General features: G+C 41.8%; 1 long non-coding RNA gene across 1 annotated transcript; it reads left to right on the plus strand.

The window, feature by feature from the left end:
* The first annotated feature begins 4,957 nt into the window (after positions 1–4,957).
* On the plus strand, positions 4,958–9,969 carry LOC103102605 (uncharacterized). Its single transcript, XR_472439.2, has 3 exons — positions 4,958–5,113; positions 6,274–6,503; positions 7,707–9,969. It is a non-coding gene; the product is annotated as an uncharacterized LOC103102605 (long non-coding RNA).
* The last annotated feature ends 231 nt before the right edge of the window (positions 9,970–10,200 follow it).

Raw genomic sequence — 10,200 nt, forward strand, 5'->3', positions numbered from 1 at the left:
TTGAATGAGATGGAACACTATTCTCCACACTATAATAATCCAGGGCTCCAATGGCACTGAAGCTAGCGGTCCAGGGATGCCTTGGCAGGCAAATGGAGGATAACCCCAGTGCATGGATATACCCACTGCAACTGGCCTGGCTCCATGCTGCCATGTTCCTCTTTTCCCACCAGGTCCATTTAGCCCTCACCTACAGGGTTTAACACACACACACAAGAATCCAAGTCCGAAGAAAAAGAAGCAGACCAAATTGACAGCCTTGGCTCAGGAGTCAAAGGACTTGGGTTCAAATTCCATCTCTGAAACTCATTGCCTTTTTGACATCAGCCAAGTCCCTTAACTCCTCTAAGCATTAGTCTCCCCATCTATAAAATTAGGCATTTGAACCGATGGCCTCTGAGCCATGAATTGAATTCATTGATGAATTCATTATTAAACCAGTCTTGTAGGTTGCCAATGACCCAATGAGAAGACCATTAAATCACTAGACCTAGGATTCAAATCTTGACTCTGCTGTTTACTCTCTACATGTCTTTAAGTAGGTTTCTTCATCCATAAAATGGGGAGAAGAGGATAAATGGCCTCTAAGGAACCTCCTGGCTCTTAATCGATGCTCCTAGATGTTTACATCCTTACTCTCTCTGGGTCTTGGTTTTGTAAAAATTAAATTAGTTTCTAGTAATAGAAATATTATATTTTATGAGGTTTATTAAAGATGATTAGAAATCAAGGATACAAAATAATAAACCACGTGCCTAGGGCTGATTTAGCCCATTCACAGCTTACTCACTACATCTTTCAATGTCCGAGTAGAGGAAGAGGCTGAAGTAGGCAGTACAGCCAGTTCAAATACTTAATTGTGATCTCGTCCAGGTGGGGACTCATGTGAGATTATAGGGAATTCTGGGAAGTACCAAGGACTTCTGGGGATTGAAGTCCGGGGTTCAAATCTCCATTTTTATAGTTTCCTCATCAGTAAGATGAGGCAATTAGGGTAGATGACCCCTGAGGACCTTCCGGTTCCTAGATGATACAGTGGGCGGAGCTTTAGACATAGAGGCCAGGAGTTCCCAGGCCAAATTCCAATTCTGCCATTCTGGGCAAGTCACTTCATTTCTCTCCTAGCCTCAGTTTTCTCAATAAGCTGGGAACATTAATTAATAGCATCTACCTCCTTGTTGTTCTGGGGTTCGAATGAGATATTAGCTGTAAAGCACTTTACAATCAATGAAGACTGTCATCATTTTTGATCCTAAGTCTTGAACTGCTGTGGGTCTGTTTCCTCATCTTAAAATGAAGGCCAAAATGACTGCTAAAGACCTTTCCAGTTCCTAGACTGTTCTGAACAGTGGATACAGCATTTGACTTGAGTCAGGAAGACCTAAGTTCAAATTCTACCTCACAAAACATTATCTGGGAAACTCTGAACAAGCCATTTAACCTCTTCTAGCTTATAATTTGGGAATAATAAGGGAATTTACCTCACAGGACTATTGGGAGAATCAAATAAGATTGTGTAAAATGCTTGGGGCAGCTAGATGATGGAGCACTGGGTCTGGAGTCAGGAAGACCCAAGTTCAAATCCAGCCTTGTGACTCTAGGTGAGTCATTTAAGCGATGTTTCTTCTAATCCACTGAAGAAGGAAATACCAAACCACTCCAGTATTTTTGCCAAGAAAAACCCATAGACCATAGTGTCCAAGGGATCATGAAAATTATCACACAAGCTTTGCAAATTTTAAAGCACCATATAAAATGTAACTTTTATTATTATCTAGGATCCTAATTCCTTAATCTCTTTGAGTCTCAGTTTCTTCATCTGTAAAATGCAGGGATTGAGCTGGATAACCTCAAAGACCCCTTCCAGCTCTGATTCTATGATCCCCAGCCAATCTAGGGAAATCCAACTTCCTAAATAAACAGGGTGGCGCCTTGAGCTGTGACGTGGATTGGCTGGGGCACTGGCCCCAGCTCAGCATTTGTTTGTCAGAATTAATAGTTCTTTCCTGTGTAATTAGGCAACCTGTTGAGAACCCTGAACTCACCTTTGAAGTCAGGGGGAAACATTGTGCAAGAGTGCAAATGGGAAGCCTGGGAATGCCTCCTGAGAAGCCAAGCACTGGGAAGGAAGTGACTTGTTAGATTTTGGCATCAATTGTTATTGTTGTCCATTCATTTCAGTCGTGTCCGACTCTTTGACTCCATTTGGGGTTTTCTTGGCAAAAATAACTGATGTGATTGACCATTTCCTTCTCTGGCTTATTTTACAGATGAGGAAACTGAGACAAACAGGGTTAAGTGACTTGCCCAGGGTTACACAGTCAGTTAGAGTTTGAAGCTGGATTTGAACTTAGGTCTTTCAGACTCCAGGTCCTGCTCTGTCCATCTTGTCACCTAGATCGATGACAAGACTTAATTTTTAATAATAGGCCTACTCCAAGATCTCCTTTATTTCCCATCCCTTTGAATCAAAGGGAGGCATCATTTGATGCTTCTAGCAACTAAAAAAAAAAAAAGTGCCATTATTCCCACTCATAACTCAAAGATAATGACATCAAATTATCATAACATTAATAATGAAAACATTTACATAACACTTCCTATGAGCCAGGCACTGAACTAAGAACTTTATAATTTTCATCCCATTTAATCCCTACAATAACCCTGGGAAATAGGTGCTGTTGTCCTCATTTAACAGATGAGGAAGCTGAAACACCCAGAGGTTAAATGACATGTCAAGGGTCACATTGCAAGTAAGTGTCTGAGACCACTTTTCAATTCAAGACTGTCCACTGCACTAAAAAAACAAAAACAAAAACAAACAAACAAAAAAAAACCAACTCTGGGCTTCTCATTGTCCTAGTCAAAGAAAGAGAGAGGGGCAGAATATGCCCCAGGAGAGGGGCACGTCATGGTGGTAGGTTCCCAAGAGTGGGGGCCCAGCTCTCTGGAAGTGGTTAGAAGCCCTCAAATGAAAGCAGAAGGATTGTTGGTCACCAAAACAGAAAAGGCATCACTCCCTAGAAGTGTATCAATGGAGATTTTGAACCTTTGACTTCATTCCCCAGAAGTCCTTAGTATTTCCCAGAATTCCCTATAATCTCTCCTGCATCTCCATGGTTAGCAAGATCACGTTATTAGTATTTAACTGGCTGTAACTCTTCCTATGCCCTCTTTGGCATGATGCAGCAATCAGTGGTGATGGTGGTAAGGTGAGGATTTTAAAAATGGCTAGCCAGACATGGGCACATGGTTTTTATTTTGTATCCTCTTTATTACTTGATTTCTGATGATCATTTAATAAACCTCCTTAAAATATTTTTTTATTATTTGAGATTAAATTTTAATTTTTATAGAAGTCAGCATGGTCCTCTTGCCATGGCAACACTCTAGGGCAAAACCCTTGTCTCTCCATGTTATTTATGGTTCTGGTGCCAAGAAGGCAGCTGGCATCATAGAGATGTGACAGCAGGGAGCTCTGACTCAGCCACTGGGACTGCCATTCAGGAACAGAACTCTAGACTTGTAAGTTAAATGGGGAGGTAACTGGGAGGTGCAGGGTAATACAAGGCCAACCTCTAAGCCCGAGAGGAATGAGAGGAGCAAGAATAGGGCCAAAAGGAAGAGAGAAAAGAACAGCATACATTTCCATAATATTTTAGGGTTCAGGCAGCTGAGTGGCACCAGAAAGTCTAGAAGACCAGAGTTCAATTCCAGCCTCTGACACTCACTAGCTATGTGATCCTGGACAAGTCACTTAACTTCTTTTGCCTCCATTTCCCCAACTGTAAAATAATCACTATAGCACCTACATTCCAGAGTAATTGTGGAGATCAAATGAGATAATATTTTCAAAGTGCTTTTAGTGCAGTGCCTAGGAGGAGTTTAATAAATATTTGTTTTCTTTCTTCACTTTCCTCACAATAAGCCTCCAAGGTAGAGAGTGCAAATATTATCTCCATCTCACAAAAAAAGAAACTGAGGCTGAGAACCAGAATGACTCATCCATGGTCCTGCAGTCCAGAATTTGAACCTGAGTGTAGGAAGGTGTGGCCATGAGGGGCCTCCAAGGATAGACCCAGTTAGTGAAATTGGCCAGTGCAGAAGCCATTGAATCCAATCAGTGGACATCAGGATCCAAAGCCAGAAAAGTAGCCGCAGCAAGGCTTACCAAATGTTGAGTCATGCCTGTCTTTGGATAGAATTAGTCTTGGATCTTGGATGAGGTTAAAACTAGAGTTGGATTAGACAGGGTTAGGCAGAGCCTTTAAATCAGGCAAAAGACAAAACGAAACAACAACAACAAAAACACCGCTTCACTGTCCAAAGCTCTTTCCACTAAGCCATTCTGATCCTCCCTATATTACCAATGTCCCTTGGATTTGAAACAAAAACGAAACTTCTACACACTCATGTCCTAAATGAATGGGCAGGGGGAGCCATTTCTGGTGGTTGTCATGTGCTGGGAATAGCAATACAAAGGGGAGACGGTCCCTTCCTTCCAAAAGCTGACCTTCCAATAGGGAGACAGCCTATGTAAGGGAGCAGTAGCCAAAGAAAGTGTGTAGATTTGCTAACAGCTCACAGAGATGGGAAGGTGGGAAATGGCTAGGATGAAGGTGAAGACAGCAGCAGCAATAGGGCAGAATCCTTCAAATAACACACCAAGGACATACTTACCTAAAATGTTGTTCTAGAGTCAAAAGACCAGAGTTCAAATCCCATCTCGGATGCTTCCTATCTTGGTGACCTTGAGCAAATCATTTCCCTCATCCATAAAATGAGGGAATTAGACCGGATGACTTCCAGGGTCCTTTGCCAATTACTGATCTGGGATCCAAAGCAAATATAAAACTTGTGGTAGTCAAGCATTCAGACTTCAGGTTCTCTGTAAATAAATAACTCCCATAAGGTATTAATATTCTTGACTTTTTCCTGATCATCTGAAAAGACAATCTGCACCCTGGAACCTCACCTGGACACATTCAATCACTGAAATGAAGGGATCAAAGTTTGCTGCAATGAAGCAATAAGTTCACAGAATCAAAGATGGAGAAACAGAAGAGACCTAAGAAGTCAAAAAGTACCACTCTCCACTCTCCTCATTTTGCAGGTGAGAAAACTGAGGCAAAAAGAGATAAAGAAATTGGCCCATGATCATACGGCTCAATGGGTTGGTACCCAGATCTTCTTGACTCCATATTCTATGCCACATTGTCCCTTAGAGATAGCAACAAGAATCATAGGACTTGGGGGCAGCTGGGTGGCTCAGGTCTAGAGACTGGAGGTCCTAGGTTTAAATCTGGACTTGGACACTTCCTAGCTGTGTGACCCTGGGCAAGTCATTTAACCCCACATGCCTAGCCCTTACCACTCTTCTGCCTTGGAGTCAATAGACAGTATTGTATAACCCTAACCCTAACACAGTATTGATTCCAAGATGGAAATTAAGGGTTTTAAATTTTTTTTAAAAAAATGTTTTTGAAGAATCATGGGACTTGATTCTTGTCTGTTTTGAAGGGCATGAAAGTTCAGACCTAAAATGACTCAAGTCTAATAGTAATTATTTGTGTGGGCTTCCTCCAGTGTTACCTGATCCCATCTCTGAGTTCTGCTTTCAAGTCTTCCATGTATTCATTTCTTACTTGAATGCATTTTTTCTTCATGATTACGTGTCGAGCTCTAGCAGTGGTTCTCCACCTTTCTAATGCCGTGACCCCACAATACAGTTCCTCATGTTGCAGTGACCCCACACCAAAAAATGATTTTGGTGGCTACTTCAAAACTGTAATGTTGCTAGTTATGATTCGGAATGTAAATATCTGAAATGCATTATGTATTCTCATTGCTACAAACTGAGAACCGCTGCATGGAACAGCTAGACATACAAAGAAAAACGTGAGAGTCCTTGTCTCCAGGGAACTTGCTTTCTAAATGGAAATCGATACATATAGGAGATGGTTGGTGAGAGCAGCGCATTTTCCACCTGGGAAGTGGAACGATGGCACAATCCACTGGCATTCCCTTTCTAGAGGCAACGTGTTGGCTTGGATTCGCTTTCCAAACGTTGATCTCTGCCCTGACGTATGAGTTAGTGGCTCTCGGAATGACAGAGAGGGAATTTCACAAGCACCAAATGACCTTTCCAGCTCTCTGAAGGTGCTGCCCAGGTGGCAATCTGTCCCCACTGAGTTGAGCCATTTTAGTTGCTGACTACCTGGAGTTTCTGTGAAATACTTTCTGTGCACTCTTTTCCCTTCATATTGTAAACAGCTGGGAAGCAGACACCCTGCTGTACAGAGGGAACAGAGCAGTGTCACGGCCCCACCATTTTAATAGGAACCAGCAGTGGGTATCATCATCACCCCCACCTGTAACAGAGGCTGCGGGAAGAAGGGAACCCATTGGAAGGAGCTGATTGCACATCAAATGAAATGGTTCAGGAACCAGATGGCAGAGCCTTACAAAAATTACCACTGACAATATAAAAGGGCTCCCTTCAAGTAAGTCTCCATCAAGGGAAAGGGAAAATCAATGTTTGCTATGGAAAAGGGGAGGGAAGGGGAGGCCTCACCAACTTGTAGCAATAAAGGGAAAGGCGATGATCACCACACTGCCCAAGAAGAGGTGACAGCAAGTGGAATCGTAGAATCATAAATTTAGTGGTCAAAGGAATTTGGGATAATCGAGGGGGATTCTTAGAAGCTGTCTAGTCCAATTCCCCCATTTTACAGATGAGGTTGATGAAGTCAAGAGAGCTCCCAACAAATTGCACATCAGTCCCAATGAAGCCTTTTTGATTCAGAGCCTTAAAAAAAAATAAACAAACCTTTAGCTTGTCTTAGACTCAGTACTGAGAATTGGTGGCAAGGCAGAAGAGTGGTAAGGGATGGGCAGTTGGGGTTAAGTGACTTTCCCTGGGTCACCCAGTTAGGAAGAGCTTCAGAGCCTTTTCAGGAAGCCCTATATAATACCACAGATCTAGGGATCGGTCTTCCTTGTGGTCCCTTTGCTTCTGAGCCTTTCCAGGAAGCCCTGGACAAGCCCTGATTCAGGACACTGACCTGCCTCTGCTCTGGAGACATTGGTCACGCCATTCACCTCAAACTGCCAGCTCTTGCCCTTTATCCAATCTCCCCCAGGCCATCCTTTTCAGTGATCCTCACAGCTTCTAGGTGGGCTTCCTGTACCTCACAGGACACACGTCATAAGGCTGAATTTAAAGGCAGGGTCTTGAACAGTATAATCACCTGCCTTCCTCAAAGGACCTTTCACCAGCTACCTGGACTCCTTCCCAAATGGTCAGCACACTCTCAGCCCCTCAAACTCTCCCTGTTCCAATGCTTCTCACACTATCCCTGCCACTGTCACGATCACAACCCCCTTTCCTTTGCCCACTTCTCATTCTCCCAATTCCCCTAAATGTCCCCCTCCACGTACCCACTGCTCCCAATGATGCCCATTCTATAATTAACAAACTCGCCTTCAACTCAAACCTTTTCCTTTCCCATTGCCTCCATTTTCTAGTTCTAAGATCTTGCTCCCTCCTAAGAACAGGGCAGAACTTTGGGGGGAACTGGAGAGAATAGTGCATTAGTAGGTCATCAATTGATTTTAACAAATGGTATTATGAATGGAGAGAGAGTAAAAATCTAGTAACTTTGTGAAACCTATTCATTTTCTCCATAATCTCTTGTCTTTAACAGGCACTTTTAATCTTCAAAGTCCTAAGGAACAATAAAAAGCTTGATTTCCTACATCCTCTTGACCTTGAGAATGAGCAGCAAACAGAGCTTAGTAAGACCTCTTTTGTACAGATGAGAATTTGGAGTCAAAGAATCTCGTCTAACAACCCTTGAGCGGTGCCTGTCAGGTCGCAGGACCAGACGGATTTTCCAGAGCAGAATTCCCTGCTGTCATTTTATATAGTGGAAAAAAACATCTTGCATCTGGAAAGAACATCTCCTGACTCTCATCAAAGCAATGACCAACCATCACTCCAGAAGACTGATAATGAAGCATGCAGCCTACTTCCTGACAGTGACCTTAGGGACTCAGGGTACAAAATGAGCCATGTGTTTTTTTATATAGCCAGTGCAGGAATTGATTTTAATTGACTATGCTAATTTGTTATAAGGCTTTTATTTTCCTTTTTTTCTGATGATATCAAGGGGTTTAAGTGAGGTAGAGTGGTACTAATTCATCAGCCTCATTCTCTCTTCCAGAGTCATCAAAGTCCAGGAGGACCACAAATAGAACTGTTAAAATATTTTAGAGCATATAGTTTCTTTTCCTTTTCCTCACCTTAGGAAATAAATCTAATATTGGTATTACTGGGTTAAAAGGTATACATAGTTTTGTACTCTTTAGTATAATTCCAGGTTGTTCTTCAAAATGATTAAATCAATTCACAGTTTCACCAACAATGTATTAGCTTCCCTATTTTTCCACATCCCCTCCAATATTTGTCATTTTGCCCTTTTATTATGTTAGTCCATCTAATAGATGTGAGATGATATCTCAGAGTTGTTTTGATTTGACTTTCTCTAATCAATAACTAGAACATTTCTTCATATATTTACATTTAGCTTCGATTTGTTCATCCAAAAATTATCAATTCATATCTCTTGACCATTTATCAAATGGATGTCTATCAATTGGCGAGTGGCTTAGTGGGTTCTGGTATATGATTATAATGGAATGTTATTGTGCCATAAGAAAGGACACACAAGAGAAGCATTTAAAAAAAAAACCTGTTAAGATTTCTATGATGTGACACAAAGTGAAGTGAGCAGAACCAGGAGAACATTGTACACAGTAACAACAGTGTATGACGATCAACTGTGAAGGACTTAACTATTATCAGAAAATGTAAATTCCAATGGCAAAACAGAAGTCAGGATGACGGATTAGAGATTACCTGGGCTCTGCCCAAGCTCTAAGTGCTCCACAGCACCTTCAGTTGCCTTAGTAGCTATTGGAACAAATTGTTCTCATCTGCCCCTTCTCTGTGTGGAAGTCTTCACATCCTTGGGGTAGACATCTCCAAGTCACTGACAAGTTGGAGGCTTGTTAGTTACCCTCAACTGAATCTAGCCTGCCTGCTGAGATGAGTTTTTAGCAGGGTATAACCCCCTGCGCACACACAAGGGCTTCTTGGAGCCACAGGTGAGAGTAATTATCATTATTCAACCATTCAGGGCCCCCAATGAGACTCTGAATTGCAGAGAAAGTGGCAGTCTGCACTGATAGAGGCAACTCCCTCTACCAATGATACTGCAAGTCAATTCCTGTGTCTGGCAAATAGTAAGTATTTAATAAGTGCTCCATGAACTGAATTACATGCATTCCTGTTTAGACTCTCTACCTGGAATTTGAGAAGTCCTTCATCTTCATGATTCTGCATTTCCCTGTTATGTTTATTCAGTACAATAAATTCCCAAACAATAGTTTACTTTTCTTTGCCTTGAACCACTGGCTTAATCATTTTCACCTGAAGTCAGTAGCATACCTATGACTTCTAAATCACCACATCATGGATCTAGAAGTATAAGGAGTTTTGAAGACTGACTAGCCCAGACTCCTCATTTTATAGGTAGGAGAACTGGGTTTCCAAGAAGATTAAGTGACTGGTAGTATGAATCAAAGAGAGGATTTGAATCCAGGTTCTCTGACATCAGAGTCAGTGGTCTTTAAGCTGTATCACACCACTCCTTTTTATAGCCAGTAAAAATATTAAAAACAAATTCAGGGACAGCTAGATAGAGTGCCACTCCTGGAGTTAGGAGTATCCTTACTCAGACACTTCCTGTGTGACCTTGGGCAAGTCACTTCTCCCAATTGCCTCACCTTTGGGAATTATTACTAAAACAGAAAGTAAAGGTTTTTTTAAAAAATGGGATAACGAGAATAATAGGGGTAAAGGAAATGTTGGAGAGAAGATGGGATGGTCAACTGATAAGGACAAGAACTGACTGGTAGACAGCCCAAGAATCCTTTTAGACATTGAGTGGACCTCTTGTGGTGAATGAATGAGAATTGAACAGGGATCACAAAGGATTTTTAGACACAAATGGATTCCGGTTCCAGAGGAGGGAACATGTACATAGCTGGGATCACAAATGAGACTGAGTATCTCAGTATATACCGGACTGGGAGAAAAAGACAGATATGTCATGTGTGAATTTAAGGCATTCAACA

This window comes from Monodelphis domestica, chromosome 5 (assembly GCF_027887165.1).
Source record: "Monodelphis domestica isolate mMonDom1 chromosome 5, mMonDom1.pri, whole genome shotgun sequence".
In the NCBI taxonomy this organism is placed as follows: Eukaryota; Metazoa; Chordata; class Mammalia; order Didelphimorphia; family Didelphidae; genus Monodelphis; species Monodelphis domestica.